The 26,532-nt window shown below is 31.5% G+C and overlaps 1 protein-coding gene across 2 annotated transcripts in view; it reads left to right on the top strand.

The window, feature by feature from the left end:
• The window catches only part of LOC129969320 (sex peptide receptor-like), a 228,553-nt gene that overhangs the window by 94,786 nt on the left and 107,235 nt on the right, over positions 1-26,532 (top strand). Inside the window, exon 1 of one of the 2 annotated variants that reach the window (XM_056083841.1) lies at positions 22,826-23,567. The exons of the other annotated variant lie outside the window; for it this stretch is intronic. The gene's annotated coding sequence lies outside the window, so the exon portion shown is untranslated. Of the gene's footprint in view, positions 1-22,825; positions 23,568-26,532 lie in introns of those variants that run through there. 2 annotated transcript variants of the gene reach the window in all.

The raw sequence follows: 26,532 nt of genomic DNA on the forward strand, positions 1-26,532 counted from the left end.
AAAAAATTAATAAATACTCCCACGTATATTCTTTCAACCGACAGGGAATCCTAGCGATTCCAAGTTCGGGGATATTCTGTGGCGAAAGAAAGAAAGTCATTCGACTAATTTAATTACTGTTTGTTTCCAGACAAGTATTGGTAGAGAAGTTGAAGAGAAAATAAACAAAGGATTACATAGTAAATATATATAATAAATTATATATTAAAGATTATAAAATAGAAAATAATTTAAATAAGATGATCTGCCTTTCAAAACAGAAATTAAGGTGCGTTTTAAAAATTGTTTTAATTAAAATTATTTTAGATATTTTTTCTGACAAAAAGCTCACGTCTTTCTGATAATAAATTGGAAAAGAAAAAAAAATCTTATTTAAAGATATCTGTCAAACCAGTCCTTCCAACCGTCCATAACAAATTTTGAAAAACACCGATAGTAAAATATTCCGCTGTCTGATATCTGAAAAGTTTGTAATAAATGAGTATTTTAAATTATTTTAACTGAAACTAAGTAATTTTAAAATACTTGTTTTACTCTGTTTAGCATTCTAATTTTAAAGTTAAACGAGTTATTTCGGGATGGGCCTCGTAATTTTGAGCTGCAGTCAGATGACGAGGACTACACCTGAGATGGCAACCCCTCTCCAAACTTCCACACCACACTAGGGGGAGGACATTTGTCCCTGACGGATTTAGCGTACACCAGACCCGCTTACATGACGGTTCTTAGATGGAATCGGGTCTCGAACCTGAACCTTTTCGATTCCGAAGTCTAGACCTTAACACCATGCCATCGCCGCCAATAAGTGTGACGCACTATTGATAGATGTCGTTCTTAAATCAGTGATATTTAATATTTTTAAAAGAATTAATAGAATGAATTGAATAAAAAATTTGGAAACGTACTTTTATTATTAGACAATTAACAATATTTTAACAATTTATTGTTTAAATTTTTTTTATCTTTAATTTACAATTTATTATTGCAGATATTGTGCAATTTTCAAATCACGTTTTGTCAAATTCACTACGTTTGCAATACATATACGAAATAAAAAAAAATCTAATTAACTAACCAATTGATTGTGAATTAAATTTTGTATTACAATAACTTCTTTTCATCAATATTCCACAAGATTTCAACTATCTAACTCGCTTTGATGTTTTAAAAAACATGAAACAATTCATCTTTATATGGACTAATAACAAAAGAAAGTGCGTGTGTTTCTGTGTTTCCTGAACTTCTAGAATACATAGTTTAATCTCAAGATGCCGAATGTGGCACTTGTATCATCTGAAGGATAATAATCTCGTAGCGGCATTTTTAGAAATTTTAATTCATTAAAAATGAAACAAAATGTCGATATGATAATTTTCGAAAATATTTCTGCCCAAATATGATATTAAAGTGCAATGATATCTATTGCTGTAAAATTCTTTAATCTAGATTTAATTCACTTTTGACTTTATTTTATATAATTAACTTTAATGTCTGTCCTGATATTTATACAAACATGATTCGATTTTTTTTTTTTTTTTGTTAAATATTTAGTCGAAAATTCGCTTCACCAACAATTCCTACGAACCAACAGGACGCTGTGACACGTCTCTTAAGAGCAAATAATAGTCAACAACCTTTTAGTGCAATATGTTTTAATAAGTAATTAATTGCACACATCATAGGTACACATATATAAAAGATATAAAGTTATTTCAGCATTAAATGGGCCGTTTGTTAACAGTTTCTTGAGGCCATATTCCACGAAACACATGACACGCACATCGTCTTATCACATAACACCACTCATAATCACGTCACTCCATCACAGCTTCTCTTGTGCTGGTCTTTTTTTTTTTTTTTCAGTTCGTACATAGAGGGCGCTAGTGAACGCGAACAACGTGGGGTATAAATAAACGTTTGCAACATCTTGGCGTAGGATATCATTTTACTGCTATATTTTTTGAATTTCTGAACGATGTAAATCGATTAAAATATTATTTCCTAAAGTGCATCTATTTTGCAGTAAATATTGAAAGCTATATCTTACTTTAATTGATTTTTATTTACAGTAAAATTTTTTGTACTATGCAACAGAACTTAAATTCAATGAATACAATTTCACTTTTTAATACAGGAAAACAGTTTCATTTTTATTTATTTTTTTTTTTTTTTTTGTATTCCCAAATACATTTGATATCCTATTCGAAATTAAATAATTATGTAATGATTCCAAATTTTGTAAATTTTTCTCTGCTTCTTTCCTTCGTTCTTTACCAAGTGAAAGCATTTTCCAAATCTTGTTGTTGTTTTTATCATCCTTCCCACTTAAGCAACAATTTTTTTACACACAACTGTTTATCTAATTTAGTCCTGATTGAATTTTTCGAAATAATGATCGTTTGAGTTTAGGAAAGCGGATTGTGAAAGATTTAAAAACTGAGGTAAAATTCCAATTGGGTTTTCGTATTTTAGACAATTTTTTCAAAATAATTTGCCATTTCAATAAAGCAAATTATTGCATTTCAAGTAATCAGTGTTAATATTGGTTTGAATGTAATGTTTAAATTATGTTTTTTAAAAAAATCAAGCTACTGTGAAACATTTTAGTAAGATATATTTCATTTTCATCAGGTTAGTCCTAAATGAGCAATAAGATGTAACAAAAGTGAGTAAGAGGGGGGGGGGGAGAGTAAATCTGTGTAGACGTATTTCATGTTTGTAAACACAGAACTATTCTGTCTCTTGAGTTTTAGATTTTGTGCATTTGTGTATTCTTGATGATTATTTAAATATTTCAAAAATTCAATTACAGGAAATGAATTAATGCAGATAAATTTTGATCTCTTCAATGCACGTCTGTTGGTGAATTCTTTATTCCATAATAATTACGATGATGAGTTATAGTTTCAAAATGAAACTGCAGAATGTACTTAAAATAAAAAATTCTACTCTTTTGTACACAAATAAAATTGTATTTCTAAAAACTTTGTTTTTAGATTTATGTAAATAATAGCCTAAAATGCATCTCTTAGTTTCTTGCAGTTGCAATTTTTTGTTTTAATATTGATAAAATATGAAACCCACAAAAAAAGTGCAATTTTTACTTTCTCTTGCTTAAATATATAAAAAATAAGCATTGTAATTATTAAAAAATTATAATTCGAGATTTTGACGCATCTCTATGTTTCAGAAAACTCGAAAACACATTTTTCTGAGAAAGAGACAACTGAAGATCTCTTTCAGCCAGATGGATGAAATTTGGTATATGGTCTTAACACAAATTTTAAAGTTTCTTATCAAATTTTGAACGAAATAAACTCTGAGGAATTCGGTTTGTCCGGCCATCCCAGTACAAGCGAACATGATAATTAGAAACGATAAGGACCAGATAAAATAGGATGATATTTACCATCTAAAATGTAGATCCGGGTCACATTTCAAAAAATATGGGTTGTAGGGTCGATCGTTTGTCAGTCTGTGTTTTTGCATGCATGTAAACACAGACTGACAGTAGCTCAAAAATCAATCGACTTCAATCGGTTGAGAAACAAATTACTCCAAAATATATATTTTATTATCAGTACTCGTACCAGCGTTATACAAGCATTTTATCGCTTATATCACATGCTAGATTCAAGCGAAACATCTATATTTCGTCATTGCTATGCTTCAGTGCAATGGAATTAATATACAAGCACTCAGTTTACAACAAAGCATAGTCTCTCTCTCATCGAAACTCTCACATTCTGAAATTAAAATCTGAACAATCGTGGTATCCATGGCCTTGTTCAAGATCCACACTTTGGGAAAAGTGCACCTTCATTTGAAAGTATGCGAGCAAGTTTTGGAAAAGCATCCTGCTGCTTTAGATTGCGTTATTAAATAGCTTTTCTTTCAGTCGTCATGACTCAATTAAAAAAAAAATCCCGAAACAATTTTATCATCTCACAAAAAAAAAAATATAAAGTTATAAAGATTATGCTAAATCCAACAAGTGAAATAAAGGATTAGTTCTTTAATCTTTTTTTGTTCATGTCATTGTCAAGGTGAAAAGGGGGTGAAAAAAATGCAGCTCTTGAACAAAGACAGTTTTTATCCGTGGAGTAAAAAAGAAAAGAAAAAAACAGGAAATCTTCAGGCTTCGCTGTAAAAAAAAGTCAAATTTAAATGCTAATGCGAAAACACAGAGCTAAACAAGAAAATTTAAGCATGACCCTCAGCCTGAGACCCTTTTTTGTCGTCATGTCAGTAAAATATTTTTAATTTTCTTTGGTTTTGTTTTAGATAATTATTTCCGGCGACAAGCTTAGGGCTGCATGTTCGCAAAAAAGATAGGAAAAAAAACCCATCTTAATTATGTCTGTCAAAGCTGAAGGAAAATGAGCATTTTTTTTCTTTCTTTATTGCTATTAAAGTGTTTTGCTGTCTGATGCTTTTAAATTTTACCGTAATAAACCGAATATTTTACATCGATTAAGGAAAAATATAAAATTAAAAATATACATCACCAAAATTTTTAACTTTATCTTCTGAAAATAAATCACTTGTTTCCAGTCTTACTTGATTTGTTTCTGTTATAAAGAATGCTGAGAAAAGATTTAATAATTTTTTTTTATTCATAAACATAAGAAAAGTTTCATTTTCGTAATAATGTATGAATCCAAAAGAGCGTATGCAAAGAATCTTTAAACCAGCATTCACTCATTTTGGAGTTTATTATTCCTATTTCACTCACCTTTTTTCCTTTAGAGGAAGACAGAAAACAGTAATAATCCATAAATATTCAAGAGTAAATTTGTTTCCATTTCGAGAGTTAAGCTTCATTAAACACCAAAATGATAAAATGAACATAATCTTAATTGAATGGATTAGAAAACACTCTTACATTACTTGAAACACAAGGAATAATCGTTTTAGATGGTTTGCAGGAAAACCGCCAAAATAAATCTATTTTTAAAATGATTCTAATTTTTTTTCTCCTATACTCAATATAGAGAAGTTGTCAAAAAATACAAACTCGAGATTTTGGAGAATTTCCAGTTTTTAAACCTTATTGAGTTCAAAAGGCTTATTTCTGGCATTATGTCTGTTTGTCTGTCCGTCCCTCTGTCTGTCTGTGACAAAGAGGACTCAGAAGCGCTTTGAAAATAGAATGATCAAAATTGGTAAATAGTTTTTATACCAAGTTTGCCTAAATTTTGTGCAGAATTTGTTCAGAGGAAGTTTGGCTGCTCGACAGTGTCGAATATAAGTTAATATTGTAGCTACAATACAAAGACAGATAATATAACATAAGCCAACCTGTGCTCTTGGTGTCTATATCACTGAGTTATCCAATCATTTGGATAAGCGCAAAATGGAAGGGGGGGGGATAAAAAAGAAAAAAAAAGAGGATAGAAGAAAGAGGCGACAAACCATTCAGAGATGTCCAGAGAGAATTCCATCGGTGTCAAATACTACGGGACTGTATTTAATGTTTTGGCAAAGTAATAACTAAATAGAGAGAACAAGAATACCTAAAAACAAATGGTGACTTTGAGTTGAACTTACAGAGAAATGAGATTACTAATTGAAAAGGATAAAAGGGAAAAAAATGATAAATTACATTGTAAACAACTATTTGACATGCATTAACATATAAATGAACAATTTACAAACATTTACATTAACATTAACAAACATCAGAAATCTGTAGCTTACGTCTGGGGCCTGTGGTTTTGATTTCCTTTTTCCTTTTCGTGAGAACGTGGTTCTTTGGTTCTGTAGGGTATTACGCTTATGAGAGAATAATTTCGGCTGATTTTGACGAGTGACATTTTGGTCTTAGCTATTTAGTGGTCTTGAAGAGGTCTTGGTATTTATGAATGTTGTTTACTATGGAGTGAATCGGAGATGGATAAAATTCGGTACACCTATTTATCATCTGTATTGTAAAAACTATCAAATTTTGCACCAAATCCAACAAGGAACTGAACATCCGTCGACCTGCAAGTATGCAAACGCGATAACTCAAAAAATCAATTACTTAAATTTATCAAATTTGGTATGTGATTCTGTGACTGCAACTATAATTCTCTCTCGAATTTTTGTTTCAATTGGTTAGGAAAAAAACATCCAAACACAAATTCTGTTTTCCATAAGTATTAACCGCAAGCCAGTAATTAAGCACCAAAACTCTCACCAAAGATCACAAGATAGATTCAATAAAATAAACACTGAATTCAAGGTCGAAGGTTAATATTCCATGACTATTGTATGACAGTGCCATGCAAGGCGTACTCTGGAATGACACTTTTATTAGAAAGTATGCGAGAAAGGTTTGGGGAGACCCTTTTCATTCATGTCGAGATCAATGAGAAGAAAATATTGTGACCTTCAAGAATTCAGATGTGTTTGACTTCCCAGAGTGGAGGAAACTCCTTTTTAGAATTCTGTCTGACAATGAACATAATAAATTAAAAACGAAACCTACTACAGATATGAAATTTAGTATGTATCATTTCACTGAATTTATAGATAATGTTTGGCAATATCCGTTTCAGAGCATGTTGTTTATAACACCATAATTCGCAAATGCAAATAACTAGATGGATTAAATTTATATATTTATATATTAAAATTATAAAATTGTGTGGCTAGTTCATCAAAAAGTTTGCTGTTTGGTGAACAATAACATTTGAGAATATGTGGTCCCGCAAATATGTAACAAAATCTGCGGAGGTGGTCTTCTCAAAGCTTTCTCGCATACTCAATAATGAAACTGTTATCCCAGAGAATGCCTTGCATGGCATGGACGTATAATACTTATGAAAAATTAACCTTTCGTCGTAATTTAGCATTTTTACTGAATCCATCATGTAATCCTTAGCAGTTTTCTGACGATTAATCCCTGATATGCGGTTAATAGTATGCGAAAATCGAATTTGTAATTTAGACAGACATCTTTTTCCTAACAGAGCAAAACCAAAATCTGATACAGAACTATACTTGTAGTTATAAAATCCCATACAAAATTTAATATATTTAACTCATTGCGTTTTTTAGTTATCGCGTTTATATGTTTCTGGAAGCACAGACTAACAGACAGTCTACCCCTTGTTGTATTTGGCTCAAAATTTTATAGGTGTCCACTCTACAAATATCAATTCTGTGTATCGATTTTTTTTATCTAGGTCGCTTTGTTTTGTAGCTATAGTGTTAACTAAATTCGAACATTCGGACACACAGACTTGCTCAAAATTTGATAAAAATCTAAAACTTTGCTGTGGAGACTGTATACCAAATAATCTCCATCTAGCTTAAAGCGTTTTGAGTTATCTTTGTAGCAGGCAGACAGACTGTAATTTTTTTTAAATATGTTTTTCGAACTCAAAGAGGTGTAAAACTTCGTCAAAATCTCGCCCTGGAATATTTTAACGATTACAATATTTTCTCTTTACTTTGCCTACGAAGAAATAAAAATTAAAAAGGATATAGAAAAACAAAATTTGGTACGTGATCGTGTCAGCGACGTAATAAATTTTGATGAATTTTATCCTGGATCAAATAAAAAATCCGTATCTACTTTTTTTCACTGCACTTTGAATAACTGCGTACTTTATATTTTGTTAGCATACAAGTAAATCAATAATGAAGCATTTCCGTAGACTGAAGATATCCGAAAAATGGTAGCAGAAAGTAATGCTGTTATTGCAGCAAAGTTTTGGATTCCTCTACTGTGGAAATAAAAAAAAATAAAAAAATCTGTAATCAATCGATTTGTTTCAGCGTGACTCTGCGTAAAGCTAGCGACACATTGAATGAGGTCTTGCCATGGATTCTATCAAACGACTCAGATGGAAGTCATCCAATTTTTATAGCAGAAGGTTTTTATAGTCCAATCTACATAAGTGTAACTGCATTTTACAAAGTGCAGTGACTTTTTCGCTAGTGATTAAATGTATTTGTGGAATTTCAAATGCACGCACATGTCTATGATTAATATTATCGAACACTTGTTTTACTCAACATATTCTGAATCTCATACATTCAGTCACATGCTTCATTCATAACTGTAGATTCCTATCACCTACAGTCGGATTACTGCGCTGATTAAAAGAAATCCTTGGCGCTTCATTACTAGCTGCGCCATTTCTCTTTCACTCCATGATGCACTGCCACGAACCATTTTTATTGCAGATTTCTTCAACCATAAAAAACATCAACCAGAGAAATCGCATTGTTTACTTAGATGGAATTTATGAAATTGGAATACGGTCCTTTGATAGCACTATTTACCATGAACACCATTCACTGCAGTCCCATTGTGGTAAAATTTGAGTTATACTGAATTTTTCCTTATATCGAAACCAAATTTCTATTCAATGTTTTTATTTTTATAAACGGATCTTATCTCTTATCGACAAGGAATTGAATGTGGCGAAATTGCAATTTCTGTAAATCTTTTCTTTTCTGCTTGTATTTTGAATGAGACAGATTTTTTTAACCATGATATTGTTTAGATTGAGCATTGTAAACTGCGAAGCAATATTCTCAACAATGTATCATTCCCAAAATTAGCTTGTCAGGAAGAACAAATTTAGCTCCGTATAATTGTATCTCTAATTTTAATGAATTTTTAAAAGCATACATTTTACAAATATTTTATATATATATATATATATATGCGCTTAATCCTGATGTCTAATAATAAGTTTAACTTATTATTATTAACTCACTTATTATTAGACATTACTATTTGGTTTCGATATAAGGAAAAATTCAGTATAACTCAAATTTTACCACAATGGCACTGCAGTGAATGGTTTTCATGGTAAATAGTGCTATCAAAGGACCGTATTCCAATTTCATAAATTCCATCTAAGTAAACAATGCGATTTCTCTGGTTGATGTTTTTTATGGTTGAAGAAATCTGCAATAAAAATGATTCGTGGCAGTGCATCATGGAGTGAAAGAGAAATGGCGCAGCTAGTAATGAAGCGCCAGGGATTTCTTTTAATCAGCACAGTAATCCGACTGTAGGTGATAGGAATCTACAGTTATGAATGAAGCATGTTGACCTATTCGAATTTCCTTACAACTTTTTGTTACTTTTCCTGCAAAAGTAATATAATACTATAGTTGCATTTATATTTTAATTCTTAAATAATTTATAACAATTTTTTAAAGCATTTTGTTGTTTCATTATTACGAAAGCAGACAGTGTTTATGATAAAAATTCGATTCGATACTTCAGTTTATAATTATTTTAGAAAAGCTTTTCTGTTCAAAGCATTTTTTTTTTTGAGAAAATAATGCTTTTTAAGAATAAAAGTGAAGAATAATTTTTATTCATTTTAAGAAGTTAATATTCTTTTTATATCTTATTCGTGTTTCTTATTTTCTCTTATGCTAACTATTTGAAGAAGAGAAAGTATTGTAACCAGCAAAAAATTCAATCTCTATATTTTGTCAAATCTCCTTGTTGTAGATCTCTTTGAATCCGAAGAGCACATTTTCGGAATTATTTCTGCATGTCTGTCTGTAAGCACACTATCTCAAAAAAGACTTGAGCTAGATGGATAAAATTTAATTATATATATATATATATATATATATATATATATATATATATATATATATATATATATATATACTAGCCGCCTTTGGCGACCAGCCGGTTCGCCAATCTTAATGTTCGTTTAAATTTTAATAATTAAATAGGTTTAACCGGAGTTTAACCCCCTTTTTCGCCAAGTTGCGATAACGCACCAAAGCTGGCAATCTTTATTATGCACTATAATTGAACATCTGCTTCTTTGCTTTTGAACATTTCGCAAGGCCGTTGTTTGCGATTTTTAAAAATTTCGCCAAGCAGGGGATAAAACTCCGGTCATACCATTAAACATTTTACGCAATTCCAACTTTAATAGATTCTTCAGCAAAATATTTTAAAACTTCAAATTTTGATAGTCATATAATTCACTCATAATATTATAAAGGCCTTCAGTTATAGCGTGATATATATCTCTCTAATTTTCTGTTACCCCTCGTAGAAATTATGCTTTAAATTACAGTGTAAATGATTAATCTGCAATTAATATAATAATATTTTTTACTGAAACAAAGCATTTTTTTTAATAATATGATTACTGATAATAGAGTCACTGAGCGTTTAAACTTTATGGTCACTAAAGAATATCTTTCTTAATTTATGTAATATCTCAAGAATTTGTCAACAAAAATTTCTCAGATTCATCATGAACAGATCGATTCATTAACAATGTTTCATTTTAAATGCATCAAACACTAAGAAAATAAAATGAATCGTTTAAAATAATCGGTCGAAAACAGGTTTAAAAAAAATCTACTTAAAAAACGATGTACTTAAAACTATAAGCATATACAAAAAATATATAACTAACATAAATACATTTTACTTACAAAAGCATGCAACTAACCTAAAAATAATTTAAATCGTCCGTTGGTTGTCATGCCAACAATCAGAACAATGCGCATGCGTGGATTTTCTTCGCCAGTTACGTCAACGCAAATGCGTAAATTTTTCTACGCCAGTTGGGGTAACGCTATGCAGATTAGACATTTTTAATTTCCTTTATTCTGTGTTATTTTAATTCAAAAGTACTTCAGAATGAATCTGAAACATGGATTAATTAACAATGTTTAATTTTAAATGCATAAAACATTAAGAAAATAAACAGAATCGTTTGAAATAATCCGTCGAAAAATGTTAACCCTAGCCTAATTACTGTTGGGAGAAAAAAACAATGATGCCTTACTTATTTGGCGATGGGGAAAATGGAAGATTTTTTTGGCGGAAAAGTTGGCGTTGGGAAAAATGGAAGATTTTTTTGGCGGGAAAGTTAGTTTTTAATTAATAATGGACTACCCCTAACATTTAGGGGGATGAAAAATAGATGTTGGCCGATTCTCATAGATACCGGATAAGCACAAAAAATTTCATCAAAATCGGTCAAGCCGTTTCGGAGGAGTATGGCAACGAAAACTGTGACACGAGAATTTTATATATTAGATATATATATATATATATATATATATATATATATATATATATATACAGGGTGGTTATAATTAAAGTGCAAGTGTTTGAAGGATTGTAAAAGAAAAACTACTTGGAGTATGTTGAAGAAATTTGGTATATATTATATTTACAAACAAGGGGAAATTAATTACACAATAAAGCAAATTAGTTCAACTTTTTGTCAAAGGTGCCGCTTTTTAATGACAATATTTTATACATTGTAATTATAACATTATTAAAATATGAAATGCGTAATGTATTACAGTATTTGTTCAATATGAGATCCTTCAAATCCTATCAAATGCTGTAGACGCAAGACAGCGTGATCCACAGTAGCCCTTAATATTACCTGCTGAATTTCTAGGACATGTCCACTAATGCTGCTTTTTAAATCAACAACAGAGTTAGGTTTGTCCTTGTAGACGCAATATTTTAAATATCCCTCAGCTAGATATTGTAAGGATTCAAATCAGGTAACGAATTGACCACGCATTTTGGAAATATCTGGTAACTATACGATCCTCACTAAAAGTTCGGTGAAGCAGTTGTGTAACACAATCAGCAATGTGAGGTGGTGCTCTATCTTGCATGAATATTGTTGAATTGAAGTAGTTGCGGTCTTGTAAAGCAGGAATCGCATTACTTTCTAAAATTTGAGTGTAACTAGTGCCTGTTATGGTGCAGCAAACTAGCCCTGTTGATGTAAGATTTTCGAAAAAAAAATGGACCAATAATAAATTCACCAGTCATACCACACCAAACCGTAACAAACGTTGAATGCAAGGGTTTCCCAAAAACAGTATGTGGGTTGGATGAGCCCCATATCCTACGGCTACGGGTATTGACTTGTCCGGATAAAGTAAAATGCGCTTCATCAGTCCACAAAATCTTTTGAATCCATGATTCATTTTCATTAATTTTGGCAAGAATGAAGTTTGCAAAATCAGTTCTTTGTTGTGGATCGCCTGGTTACAAGTGCTGAAAAATTTTAATTTTATACGGATAGCATCTTAAAATGTAGCGCAAGACTTTGCGTACGTTCACCCATGGTTTTGATAAAGTCCTTGCTACACTTCAAGCGCTTACAGGTCGCTGATCCACTAACCCTGAATCCATTGCTTCCCTAATCTCTTCCACAACTTCCTGATTCACAAATCTTCTTTCTGTAGTTCCAGAGAGCATTCCGAGTTCTCCTGTAGCTTCAAATTTATTAATGATTTTCTTTAAGTCATTCACAGACATCGGTCTTTTTCTCAAATCTTTGAGACAGCAACATTCTTTCAAAGCAGCACTATCATTTCTATTCTTTTGGTAATAGCATTTTAATAACAGAGCACGTTATACCATTGACAAAGTAATGACTATAGCTTATAGAATATATATGCGAAAGCAACGCAAGGTTCACCATTTATTTGCATACAAGCAATACTAGCTAGTAAAGTCATTTATTAAAAATATGCTGATTCATGCATCCTGTATGTTAAGCAATTAAAATAGCTAACAAATACATAAAAAGTATGAAGAAAGGAAACTTGCAACTTCAGACCCAAAATCTGAAATAACGTAGTTATTCTTTAATGCTTTGGTGATGAGTGATACAAACCGAAATGTTCTCTCTTCTTCAAAAATAAAAATCTGAACTTTCCTCTCTGAGACAGAAAAGTACGAAGCCATTTCTCTTTACATTAAAAGCGGGCGCAAAATGTTACCAAGCAATCTGAACAATCGCCTGCGACTAAAGGAAGTTCGCTGAGATGGCTAGCACTACATCTGGAAAAAAATCATATCTTCCGTGTGAGTGCGAATAACAGTGTACAAGTCTTCACACAGAATCCCCTACATATAGAGGTTTTATAGAGACATTCATATAGAATTCTGGCTGAAATGAAATTAAATCAACTAAAATTCCAGTCATTGGTCCCGTGAACGAGTCCCTCCTGTAAGAGGTGTGATTGGTGATAATAACACCAATATTTACTCTCCTGGGAAAGAATATCCGCTCACTTCTCACTTCCCCCATACTTGAGATTTCCCTGGAGGCCCGAATCCCCGAGACAGCAGGAAGATGACAAAAATAAACGCAAGCATTGGGAGATGGCTGTGAAGAAGTAAAAACGTACAACTAATCTATCTATGCCTAGAACTGTTGCCATTCGTGCAATCTAACTCTCAAACAAGGTCATGTTTGATTTAAAAAAATATTATTTCAGTGTCTTTCTTGATTACACATTTTTATTTCTCTCGACCTATTTCATTTTTGTGAAAATGGAATCTTGTAATCAATTTTCCAATCATATACTAGCTGAACAGAATTTTGAAATTTGGCACTCTTATTTTGTCTTAATGACACTATACTTTTTCAATATTTTTACTACTTTTATATGCATGATGAGATGTAGTTATTAATTTGAGAAAAAAAACCGTCAATTAATTTGAGGAAAAATAACCGTCAACCGTATTAAAATTATTGTACACTGAAAAGTTAAAAATAATTAAAATCTGAAAAAAGAATTTTTTTAGAACACACATAAAAAGGCATTTTGTTTTTGTTAACTTAATTCTTAAATTTTGATTCTGTACTGCAATTTAAATTAAGTAAATTCGTATATTCATTGCATCGTTAAAGATAAAATTCAAGATTTTGAAGATTTCCTTTTTTATAAATATTCTTTTCAATTCAAAATGGTCGAGTTACAACTATTTATGAAAATATTTCTTTTATAAGATATAAAGGGCCCTGTCTGTGATTTAAAATTCACAAGAAGAAAAATCAGAGATTTTCTGAAAATCTGGGGGGGGGGGATTCGTATTCTGCAAAATGTCATAAACATTTCCGTAGAAATTCATTGTTTTTATTGTTCATTCTTAGGAACATTTTTGTTTATTGTTTACCGTCTGAATCGCTATTATTATTTTCTCCAAGTCGGATAAATACGGTATAAGAGTGTTTAGTTTCTATTATCAAATTGAATTGAATTTTACGGGCTTAAAGGGAGATCATCTTTATGTTTTCTACGCTTCTAGTTTTTTACTACTTTCATTAAAAGAAAAAACACGCACCATTACACAGTAACTTCTAAATTAATTTGTCAGTTTAAGATTCGTCGCACACGTATTTATGAATGCATAAGCATTTAAGGAAAGAAATAGCTTTGTTCAGTTTTGAATGAACTGCCTTTTTGGACCTTTTTTAACAGTAAATTTCTTAAAATGAAGAATCGAAGGTTAAATACCAACGATTTAACTGCAAACTGCTAAAAACGTGTTTTAGTTTTTTTTTTTTTTTTTTTCGATTTTTTTTCTTCTTGATTCCAAAATAATTTAGCATTGTATTTGCAAATGAAATGAGAATTATAGAACTACAAAAAACTTTAATAGCAATAAATTATGAGTTTGTTCAGTTTAGTTAGCTTAATATCGCTCTTTTAAGACAATACGCATGCCAGCTTGAAACATACTTAGCAATTTTGAGCCGTGGTTAGATGATGCGACCAGCTCTCCGAACTCCGGCTAAACCAGAGTAGCCGCAATCGCCTGGTCGTAAGATTTCGACTTTGGAACCCGATGCTTTCAGGTTCGAGACCCAATTCCACCAAAGGACCCTCGTGTAAGTGGTCGGGTGCACGTTAAATCCATCGGGGTCAAACGTCTTCCTGCTGGTGTGGTGTGTAAGTTTGGAGGGTGTAGAGGCGCAAGTGTCTTCCTCGTCATCTAACTGCGGTTCAAAATTAGGAGGTCCGTCACGAAATAACTCTAGTGTTACTTTAATAAAATATAATTTACCTAAAGCTAAATCAGAGGTAGATATTTGACCATAACGTGTTTAATGCGCGCTAGGCCCATTTATACGGCAGGTTTTCGGTAAAATTCAAATTTGGAATCCTGCGACTCTGAAACAGAAACCTTAAAATCTGAACATCGCAACATAGAAATTTCCTGGTGTCGATGTGGCATGGAAATTAAATAGCAAGATTTTGATAAAATTGCCTTTTCAACATTTCTGATTAATTTAAAACTTAAAATGACTATCCCATTTGTCGTGTCACTACAAAAAGATATAAAGTATAATTTCTTTGCCTAAGAATAAATTCGATCTCCTAATTAGATGATGCATCCTTTTTGGGATATTTATTGTTATTCCATTCCCAATAATAACAGAAAGGGCAGTTGGGATATTGAGTGATATCTCAAGTGATTTTTGTGTTTTAAATTACACAATACTTTTATTTAATTATGGATTTCAATACTAAAAATTCAGTAATTCGGAGCTCGTGTCAGACCGTTATACCACTAGAGAGGCAGCGGTGGCCTGGTGGTATTGTCTCGGCTCCGGAACCGGAAGGTTTCAGATTCGAGACCGGATTGCGCCGAAGAACCGTTGTGTAAGCGAGTCTGGTGCTCGTTAAATCCGTCGTGGCCAAACTTTCTCCCTTTGGTGCGGTGTGGAAGTTTGAAGGGGGTGCCAGCTCAGGTATCATCCTTGTCATCTGACTTGTTTCAAAACTACGAGGTCCATCCCAAAATAACCCTATTGTTGCTTTCAAAATGAGACGTTAATATAACTAAACTAAATGTTATGCCACAAGAACTTAACAAAAGTCCAATGTCTGTAATATATCACGTAAGAATAGAAATAATTATATAATACTTATTGCATCTTGTATTAACAGATTGCCTGCGGAAAACATACCATTACGTTTTTTTTGTTTTTTTTTTGTCTTTCACTAGAGCGCGATTCACGTAAAAATACATATCTATTTGATTTCTATTAAAAACACACTACATTCAGACGTCCGTATGCAATGTATTGAAAACTTACGTAATTTAATTACCTTTTAATTTTATTCAACGTAACTGTCTTTTTAGTTTTGTTCAATTAAGACAATATTCGGGGTTTTTTTCCTTCGTTTTAACGTAAAAACGGGAAGATGACGCATGAGATGTCTTAAAAAAAGAAAATTTGATCAAAAGATTGCTTACACGTGTTCTAAAAATAAATAGATTTAAGAAAACAATTTTTTTTTTTACTTTTCTATTAAAATTGTTGCAAATTACCTATTAAAACTATTTCAAAGAATTTCCAATTACAAGTTTTTTTCACTTAAAACATATCAGATTTAAAAACAGCTCTGAATGGATGAAGATAATAAATGGCTAAAGGTTTCTAAATTTATCGAGAATATGAGCATCTAACAGAAAGGTTTCCATCGATATAAAATGTTTTTAATTTTTACAACTAAATGGAAAAGCATAAAAAATCCTTCAATAGCAATAATAATAATAATAACATTAAAAGGGAATTTCTATTTTTAATTCAAAATATCATAGTCTAATAAAATTTTAGGTATCATTATTTTTATTACGTTTTCGTATGGCTTGATTATAGCAGCCGTCGAATATTGTGGGAAATACTTTTTCCATGTATTCAACACAAGAAATTTTTTGCTCGCGAAGGTTTCTCGAATGGTCATTTCCAAATTATCTGTGATTCTTCGCCTTTTACTTCAACCACTTACAGAAAATTCAAACATTTTACCCTTTTACAAATTAAATAAAGATTCCCATGCTAAATTCCATTGAACAAAAGGAATATTGTAAGTTCCGAAGTGTTTAGGAATGTCATTATGAATTTGCACTGTACCTGGCACTGGTGCAGTAAGGGTAGGAATAACATTCAAAGATTTTTCTCACTCTGCCTCAACAGTTTTCGAGGAAATGTGTCCAGTGATTGGGACCTAATGTGCTTATAAACATAAGAGCACCATAATGTGCTTAACTGCTATTATGAGAGCTTTAATATGTAACATAAGAGAACTTTAAATGGAGCCAAAGAAAAGCTTGAATGCCATAAGAATAAATGCTATAAGAGAACTTTAATATGGCCATACTTATGTGCCATAAGAGAACTTTAAAATATAAGAGCACCATAATATGCTTATATTAAGTCTTCTAACTTATGGGTCTGGGTTTTATGAATTTAATTCATATTTGATCTGTGAGAGAAGCTTCGCATTTTAAAGAAGCTTCTCATTCGGCATTCCATTCGAATGTTGCTAGATGTTATGTGATTCTGATTTTTGGTTCTGTACTTATGCAATCAGTGTAGCATCAACTGCCAAATCTATAGAATTTCTTTCAATAATATCTTGAATCATAGTCTCAAATAATACCTCTTGACTTTCTCATATACGAAGTATAGATACAAAGTGAATCGTCAAAATATTCTAATTCAAATTTCATATTTGGCTCTGGCGCCATTAAATCTAAAATACCATACCAAACCATGTAGATTTCTATCTGGTTTTGAACGAAATCCATTCAGACAAATTCTGTTTGGCTAGCTATACGAATACAATAAAGAACAGAAAAAAAATAAAGATCCAGATAAATAAAATCTGGTACATAGATTTAGCATTTAAAATGTAGATGCGTGTCAAATTAAGAACCAAATTTGTCTAGTATTTTACCGTCTGTCGGTCTGTACTTTCGCATGCATATAGATGAAATAACGCAAAACTGCAATCAATGACTTTAAAGTAATGCAATTAAGTATGTAATTTTATAACTATGAAGCTCTATGTCAAGTTCTGGTTTCAGTTGAATAAAAAGATGTCCAAAATACATCCCAAATTACGTTTTTTGTATGTGTGTGTGTATTTACCGTATATGCGTAATTAATCATCAAATCTCTGAAGCTGGATTCACTCCAAAGATCAATATTTTTATTCAGAAGATAATTATTGTTCACCAGTTCTATTCAATTAATATACAAGTGTTGGTTTTCTTTAGCAAGAAAGAGCATTGGCCACTGCTTCCTGCACTGGCAGTGGGCGAAAAAATCTGAAATTTATCGTTAAACAAATTTTAAAAAAAAATTACTTATTACTTAATTTAGCTTGTTGCTATTTCAAAGGAATGGATAATTTAATGAATAAAAATATTTACCTGATTTCACTACTAAAAAGTATTACAAGCATAATATTTTGTACAATGACAATTTTTTCTACAATTAAAAAGTGATATTAGTATATGTATATTAAAGACGCTTAATAATCTTATTTTGTTAAAACGTTGATCCTACTATTCCAAACCTAAAACGAGTAACAGAGATTTAAAATGAAAGTGTATCATACCATATTGTACCTTCGATCAACATGTTTTATTCCTGATGCTAGATTAGAGGTACAATATTTCTTATTAAGTTGCAACTAGAACTAATTACTTCCATCAGGATAATTTTCTTGGATTGTGAGGAATGTGGTGATTGGTGTATTATTTGACCTCTATTTGACCTTTGGCATATCGCAAGTGATCTCTCTTTCTAACATTTTAGACAAAAAAACAAAATATTGTAATGATGTAATAACGGTGAAGATAACTATAATTTTGAAGCTCCAAGTCATTTTTCTCATTTAATTTTCCTGTGTAATGGAAGTTTATATTTGTCTTAATTCTTAGTAGTTTAATCCTTAGATTACTTTTGGTCTGCGGTTCTTTACTTGGGCGATATCTTTTCGATTACATTTTGATATTCACATTACTTTATAAGCCTACATTTTTTTTAGTTATTTCAGATATCTGATCGTCTCAAAAACTTGTGCAGTGACTCATCGATAACCCTGAAACTTATAGAACTATTCCTCTTATTGAAATGATAAATATGTGTGATTTTCGTGACCTTTCATCCTCACAAACAATCACCCAATGTATCTATTTGACAGGGATGTATTTGATCCATTCAACATTTATTAGAACCAGAGAATAAACAAATAAATGTTAGCACCAAGTAGTACACGTAAATCTTTTACCATATATGATGTGGACAAATAAGGTAATTAAATCTGAGTCGATATAATATCATGGAAAAGATCAATATCACAGGTTATAGGCTTTGTCCTCATTAACAATATATATTTTTTCCTAATGACGAGTTTTGCTTTCACCTGTAGCTAACAGGTCGATGATTCATCCATATCTCATGCATAATTCAGCCAATGTAGGTTCTTCAACACAGACACTGACCCAAATTCTTGTCAGTTTAAATATATCATTTACTTCATCAACGATGACGTATTCTCCTGAAAATGTGAGGTCCTTCTGTGATGTTGAGCCAAGAACAAGAAGAACGAGGTAAAACACGCAAACACACACAATTAAATCAATGATTATCAACTGCAATCCTTCAGATATTGAAAACAAATGAGGACACCAAAACTAGAGGGGAAATAAACGTAAAAAGGGATTGATAAGAAGTTGCTGCTTAACAATTAAAAGATTAAGAACAAAGGAATTCTAACAGTAGTGATTTTTTTTTTCGAATTATAAAATTCAGCAAAGATTTTTTTTTTTTACTTTCTTTAATATTAACATAATAAATACATTTTAAAAGGAAAGAATCTTTTAAAAACTGAGAACTCTCTTATAAATAACTTCTTTTTTTATATATAAAAATTTGAGATTTAATTAAAAGTAGCTATCTAATCATTTTATGTTAATAAAATTCATTTTCTTATTTATATTTGCTTAAGTGCAAGCTAAAGGTTCCAAACTTTGTTGTAACTTTGTAACTGTGGCCACTGTGTAACTTTTTTTAATAATGCTAAAATTAAGAAATTTGGTTTCTTAAAAATTCTGTGATAAATGCAAAACCAAGCAGAGTTGAAATCAGCATTCACAACAGAATTATGAACTTGTAAACGAAACTAATTGAAAATAAATATTGAGAATCGCTCAGAAGTAGAAAACTCTCCACTATAGTATGAAGTTCACAACTTTATTTTTGTGACCGAAAATAAAGATCTAAGCACTCGTGGTGTTCTCAGTCTTGCTTAATATCCATAACTTTATGCGCAGACAAAATAAAGTAACCATTTTAGAGAATATGCGAACGAGTTCAGAAGAATCCAATCTAGCTAGTCCGGAAATGTAATTACCTGGCATTAGGGTAAAATCAGATGATATGTTACATATCATTATACAGAGATCGTCGTTGTTTAAAAAATGAATAGAGATTGAAAGCTTTTGATGGGGAGTTTTTAAAGAAGAACATATTATGAGATTTATCCTATATGTTACAAAAGGGGCTACAATGTCCACCCGTCTAATGGTTCACCATACATTTCCAGCACATAGAGACTTCAGCTGTGTGTTAGAAATTTGAAGCAAACAGAAAGTCAATAGCTTCTCGTGGAAAACATCTGTCTGCCGCTAGATAAGAAGGAAGGAAAAAGGAGAGAAAAAGAGTTGCAAAAGAGGGCAAGTCAGAAAAAAGATTTAGATGACTCTGCTCATTCGGGATCGCGATGGCCGTTACATATAAAGATATACCCCGAGGACCAACGATTTTGGTATTTGAAGCCATGTATTAAATTTCAGCCATCTAGCTAGTTGCGTTACCGAGTTATTGGATTTTCAGACAGATGTGCGGTCTTTTTAGATTCATAGACACCAGAAAGGTAGCGGAATCAAAATCTTCGCATAAAACGATGACGATTATAATATTTACTCTTTTATATACTTAGTATAACAAAAAAACTGTCTATGGAGATTCTAATGCCTGATTGAAAGAAAATTAATCTAATATCTTTACTTTATAGTCAGAATATTGTGATGATTCCCTTTATATTTCTGAAGTAATCGCCGAAGAATCAAAAGCCCGAAAAAGACATTCAAGTTCTTTTTTTTAAAAAAATTAAAACTCCTTTAGTCCGAAAATAAATGCATTAAATAATGACTAGACACGTCACTTGAATTAAATCTAATAAATAAAAATCATGTGTCACGGTGTTTGTGTTCGTACTCCTCCGAAACGGCTCGACCAATTTTTATGAAACCGTTTATGTGTATTCGATAAGTATGAGAATAGGTCGTAAAGTATATTTCATAACGCTGGGTAATTAGGGTGTCCCTATCCAGAATTTTTTTCTATTTTTTGACAATTTTTTTTTATTTGGCATCAAAAAATACCTATAACTTTAAATTTGTATCCTCCTACCTCCACCCTTCCATTTTTTAATTGCGATTTCAGTATTTTTGTATGAACTATATTCAAATAATTAACCCGTTCGTTGGTATTTCAAACAGAACAAAATGATTTACGTGTTGTATGACAGATGGCGCTACGGTTGATAATCTTTGTATATATATATAACCCTAACGTACGTGGCACAGAAAGCAAGCTTATTACTAATTGTAGAATGGCAACAGTTAATTATAAACAAAACATCATACGATTTTCAGACTGCATTATTCATTAAACATTTTATAGGTGTACTGAATCAAACTCTTCGCCTAGCTAATTAATGAAGTGTAAAATATTATTAGAAGTGTTCTGGACATAGTTCGCCATGTCACTAAAGCAGACATTCAGAGGAAAGAAGATATAAAAGAAATCAAAGATACCGGCTTCAAACAAAAAGTTCAATCAAGAGAAAATATAGGCTTAACCACTGCCGGATAAGTAATCGTGGTAAGACTTAAGATTAATGTACGGTTTCTCGCCAAGCACGTTAAAATCGCACCAATTGTCCAAGAACTCTCTAAAAGTCAGCAATCCTGAATGCATACCAGAAATGCTAACAAATGTTTCTTAAAATTGCAATAAAAAATTGTCACGATTATATTTGGCGAGAAATCGTTGCAAAATGTTTCAATTTTCGTACCCGTTTATTAATCTTATGTCTGGCCGTAATCGTTATGACTTACAAGGGGAAATGCTTTTTAAAGAAATGAATTCCATGTTAATAATTAACAACCTAAAGACCCAATAATATAGGCGAGCAAACGGGTTAGTTAACAATATAATTTTGTCTCTATAGACACAAGTTAACATCCAAACCAACAGTGTCTTAAAAAAAATTAGAAATAAAGTGTGGACTAATTATATGGTTTCTCTTTCTTGAATTAGATGCATGAAGAGCCTTAGTGCCAAGGCACTTCTAGTCAGTTTGAGGTGATAAGTAGCAGAGGATAAACAGTAATAATGTACCATTATTGTGTCAGTTGAGTAGATAAAATATTGCTTAAAAGCGCTTCAGGTGAAAATGGAAGCAGTTATTTAGATGCAATTTAAATACCGGAAGAGGTTTAAGTGATTATATCTTTGCCTTTGTAGGTTGGTTTTAAATACTCAAAATCCTTTTCACAATTGCATTGCCAACCGCAAATAGGAAGACTGTGTAAAATGTAAAGAACATCGAATGTGCACTACTTATGATGCCATTTTAATGATGACTGACACTCCAATCATCGAGGCCAGATAGAGACATAATTCGATTCTCCTACTTCTATATCATAGTACGAAACAGGAAAATACTCGGGGACATTTCCGTATAAGCCGATACACCCACTGACTCCAAAACTTAAGTTTGTGATTTATTTTTAAAAAGTCAAGAGGCCCATGTTACTCCATGATAACAGAAGCATAATAACACATAATAAGTTTTCCCTCATACCTCCGAGGTGATCTTTCGGGGAAACAGAAACGAGCAGTAGACAAATGGAATAATAACTACCGCATGCGGGGAATCATCCGTACTTGAAGCCATCCCGCTCATCTCGCACCGAAATCCGATTTATCGCCAGAACCATCGCTCGAGCAAAGTGGAGGGAAAAACTTCTACAAAAATATTTTTCCAGGCCCGCGAGCATCTTATGAAAGTCAAAAGAGCACCCCTAGGGGAGGAGACACCGCTTCTCCAGAAAGAGGGTGGACGATGAAGAAAAAAGAGAATAATAAGTGTGTGCCTGACAATCACATTCGAAAGAAAGTCCACGCATCTGCTCGCTGAACAGAAAGGGGTGGAGAATCTGTTGCGCTTGCGCTCACCCTGGGGGTGCAGGGGATTGACGTGGAACGGGAGAAGCGCACAGTCGGTGACGAGGAGCCGAAGTTATCGGTTGTGGATTCCAGAACCTGCGTCTCAAAATCATCCAGTTTGCTGCTCCGTTGCGAAATTCACTGCGACTGCAACTGTGCACATCTCGGTCCGGTATCTCGCCAGCAGCTGGTCGGGTGGAGCGCAGCCGATAATTGAGAACTTATATTGTTTGATGTTGAACATACTCGCCATCCCTCTCGCCGAATCCTCAGTCTGGTTTCTTTTTTTGCAAGTTCCCTTCCACATTCACTTCAATTCTGTATGTTGTACTTTGAGTAAAATATAGAACTTCGACACCGTTAGGCAGTTCAATTTCTGTGTGTAGTAGCCACAGTTATTTGTTAAAACAATTTTACTGAATTTTGTTCATTGTTCAAGTAATCTCAAGACATTTTCCAGTGTTTTTTATGCCACAGAAGGTGTAATCAAGATACTTTTTGTCTCTGTTGCTATAACTTCATGGATTTTGAGTGCGTGTATGTAAGATCACCTGTTGAATAGGCGTAAAAGCTAACGAACTGCTGAGATCATCATCGAAAACAAACAATAAGTTAACTTTTCTCTGATTTACAGAACAGTGGATTCTTTTTGAAAAACTTTTAAATAGCAGAGACTCATTCTTCTATTTTCAGAGATCTTCGTCACTGGTGAGTAGAACATTTCACCTTTCTGCGAAGTAGGGAAGGCTAAAAGAGTCTACAATTTGTGACTCAATCCTAAGAATTATCAGTTGTCGACACGTTTATCGTAAGAATTTTAAGAAACATTGCGAACGAAATTAGTTTTTTTTAATAACGGGGCGCTCAAACTTAAAAGTAATCGATTTTGTTCTTTGTAAAACTTTATAGAAAAGAATTTAACAAAACGTAACTAAACGATAAAACAATAACAATTTTTTTATCTTAATGTTGAAAATTTTATAAAACACTTGGAAATGACGCAACAAATCTAAGTAAGTTTAATACAACAAAAATCTTTTTTTTTCCTCATGATGATTGACATAGGGATAGGTGATAAGCATTAGAATATTTTGGCTTCAAATCAATTTTATATAGAATATGCTCTTTTCATGAAATAAATAGGAAATGGTTAAACACTTCTCGATATTTTTAGAACAGATTGAGATACATTGAAAACAGATCATACATATGCAATTCTTTATTTTACAATCAGAATGTAGAATATGTATTAATTTTGGCGAAAATTGTATATATTAACATTATTTTTCCAAAAGTTTGCAATAATTTTTTTCAATAATAGAAATATAATTTTCTGTAATTAAAATAGGTCATGGATTTTATATGGTAGTAAAAAATTATACCTTTTCCCATATTTTGCACTCCAAATATCGCCTTTTAATGGAATAGAAAGTGCATATCAGTTCAAGGCTTCGTTATCTTTATAAATAAATTATTATAAAATGTGTTTATTAAATTCGCACAAAATGCTTCAAATGATTTTTCATATAAAATTCACTTACAAATTCCAACGAAGAGGCAGAATCTAGTAGTACACGCACTACTATATTTAAAAAGTTTAATTGTTTTATCCAAGTACTGGAATTCTGAAATAATAAAAAGCAGATAATGGAACAATGCATAAGTTGAAATTGTATCTTTCACCTCTTTGTGTCTTTGCTAGCCAGTGTTTCTTATTAGTATAAAATACTGATCGTATTTTCGAGAGTAAGATTCAAACAAAAATCGTGCTGTTTTAAAAAAGCATTTTTTTTAAAATTCTTTTGAAGAAAAATAAGCAGTATCAATACGCCTTTCTAGTGCATTCTATCTCCCATCACGCACTCTGGTATCGTGTTCATAGAGAAATACAAAAATGATCTTCTTTGAACATTTAGATGTCTAAAACATGGGAATTCATCCAAATATCCACATGATTTTTTTTACAATTACAATTCTTTCTAGGTACTTTTTGCACAAGAAAATAAAATGTCTGCGTTGTGAAAATTCGTAATATATAGAGCGTTTAATTAATATAAATAAGTAATAAGATACAAAATTAAAAATGTAATAAGTAAAAAATCTTAAAGTAATATCACAAGATTTGAGATAATCTGAGTTTTTCTTCTCCACTACTATTAAGCATCATTAAAAGAGGGCGTTTTCTGTTTGACAAGATTATTTTTCTTCATAACTTTCTGCAGCATTATTATGGCTTTTATCTCCCTTTTTTCTCGTAAGAAAAAAAAGTTTGTTCTATCTGAAAGATTCATCCAAATCTCGTTAGAGGATACTAAACATTCCCAAATTCTTTCTTAAACTTAATACATCTTTTGATAGAAGGATCTTTGTTAAATTTTTCCCTAATAATTCGTTTAAATTTTCATCCTGCACTTCAGAAATCTAATGGTACTGCCGCTCCTTTGAAAGATTCAAATAAAATGTCTTTTGATCTTGAGACTTCTAGTACGAATTTCTATTCCGAAATTTAATTAAAAAATCATAACATATTATTTGGTTATTATTATGCCTAAATAATATGGTTTGTCTATGCGTTTCTATGTAAGAACATATTCTATATAAAATTTTAAAAAGGTTTTTTGTATGTTAAATTTTCGAGAATTTATTTAAAAAATAATTATTTTAGACATAAATATCATTTGAGATTAATCACTACATTGAAATTATTTGGTGGTAATTATTATATGCAAACAATTTATTTGGTGAAACAAACTCCATATGAAATTTAATGAACTTTATTACGTTACTTTCTAAATTTCCTGAATGTTTAACCGAAAAATAATTATTAACATTTAATAATTTCAGACATGATAATTATCACTTAATTATTAATTATATTTGATATACTTCATTATATCTAATAATTTATTTTCTGAAATTTCTTAAATCTAGAGGTTTTTGATAATATATGAGAAATGTAAGAAAGTGTTGTAAGATCTATTTTACAATATGTTTTTCCCAATTTTAGATGCATTATGAAAGTGGCATATTACGCACTGACTATCTGAATATTAATCATAAATTTCAATGACAATCAAACCTTAGTTGTTCTTACAATTGTTTTGTATAATGAACTTCATGCATCAAAAATGAACCTACGAAATGGCTTGAATCCATTTATTCTAGTGAACGCGATTCAAATATGGAAAATTCCTTTGACTTTTTTTTTTTTTTGTTACAAAAACGTGCACGTAGGTGAAATTGAAAGCTTATAATACTTTTTAATCTGAATTTCTTTTATAAATATTTTTTTCTAAAACAGATGAAATTTGCATTTAAATTTAAAAATCAATTCGAGATCTGCTGCTTTGTTCCAGTTAAAGCATATTCCTTCACGAAATGCGAAGCAACGCTGACAGAATTAAATAAGACATTTAATACGATTATTCAAAAGATTCTGACATTTTTGTGTAAGAAAAAAAACTTCTATACTTTTGATTTTAAAAAATGAAAATGAAATACACAAAGATGTTTAATACATTCTAAAAGATAAATCTGATCTGATTTTAAAAAATAAAAATTCGAAGACACGTTTGGGGACATTGCTTATGAGAATTCGTATCTTTAAACTGATTGCTTTATTTTCTGATAAGCTCGGGCTAGAAACTTTTAATATATAAGAAACCCTCAGATT

The sequence above is a fragment of the Argiope bruennichi genome, chromosome 5, assembly GCF_947563725.1.
Source record: "Argiope bruennichi chromosome 5, qqArgBrue1.1, whole genome shotgun sequence".
NCBI classification, from domain to species: Eukaryota; Metazoa; Arthropoda; class Arachnida; order Araneae; family Araneidae; genus Argiope; species Argiope bruennichi.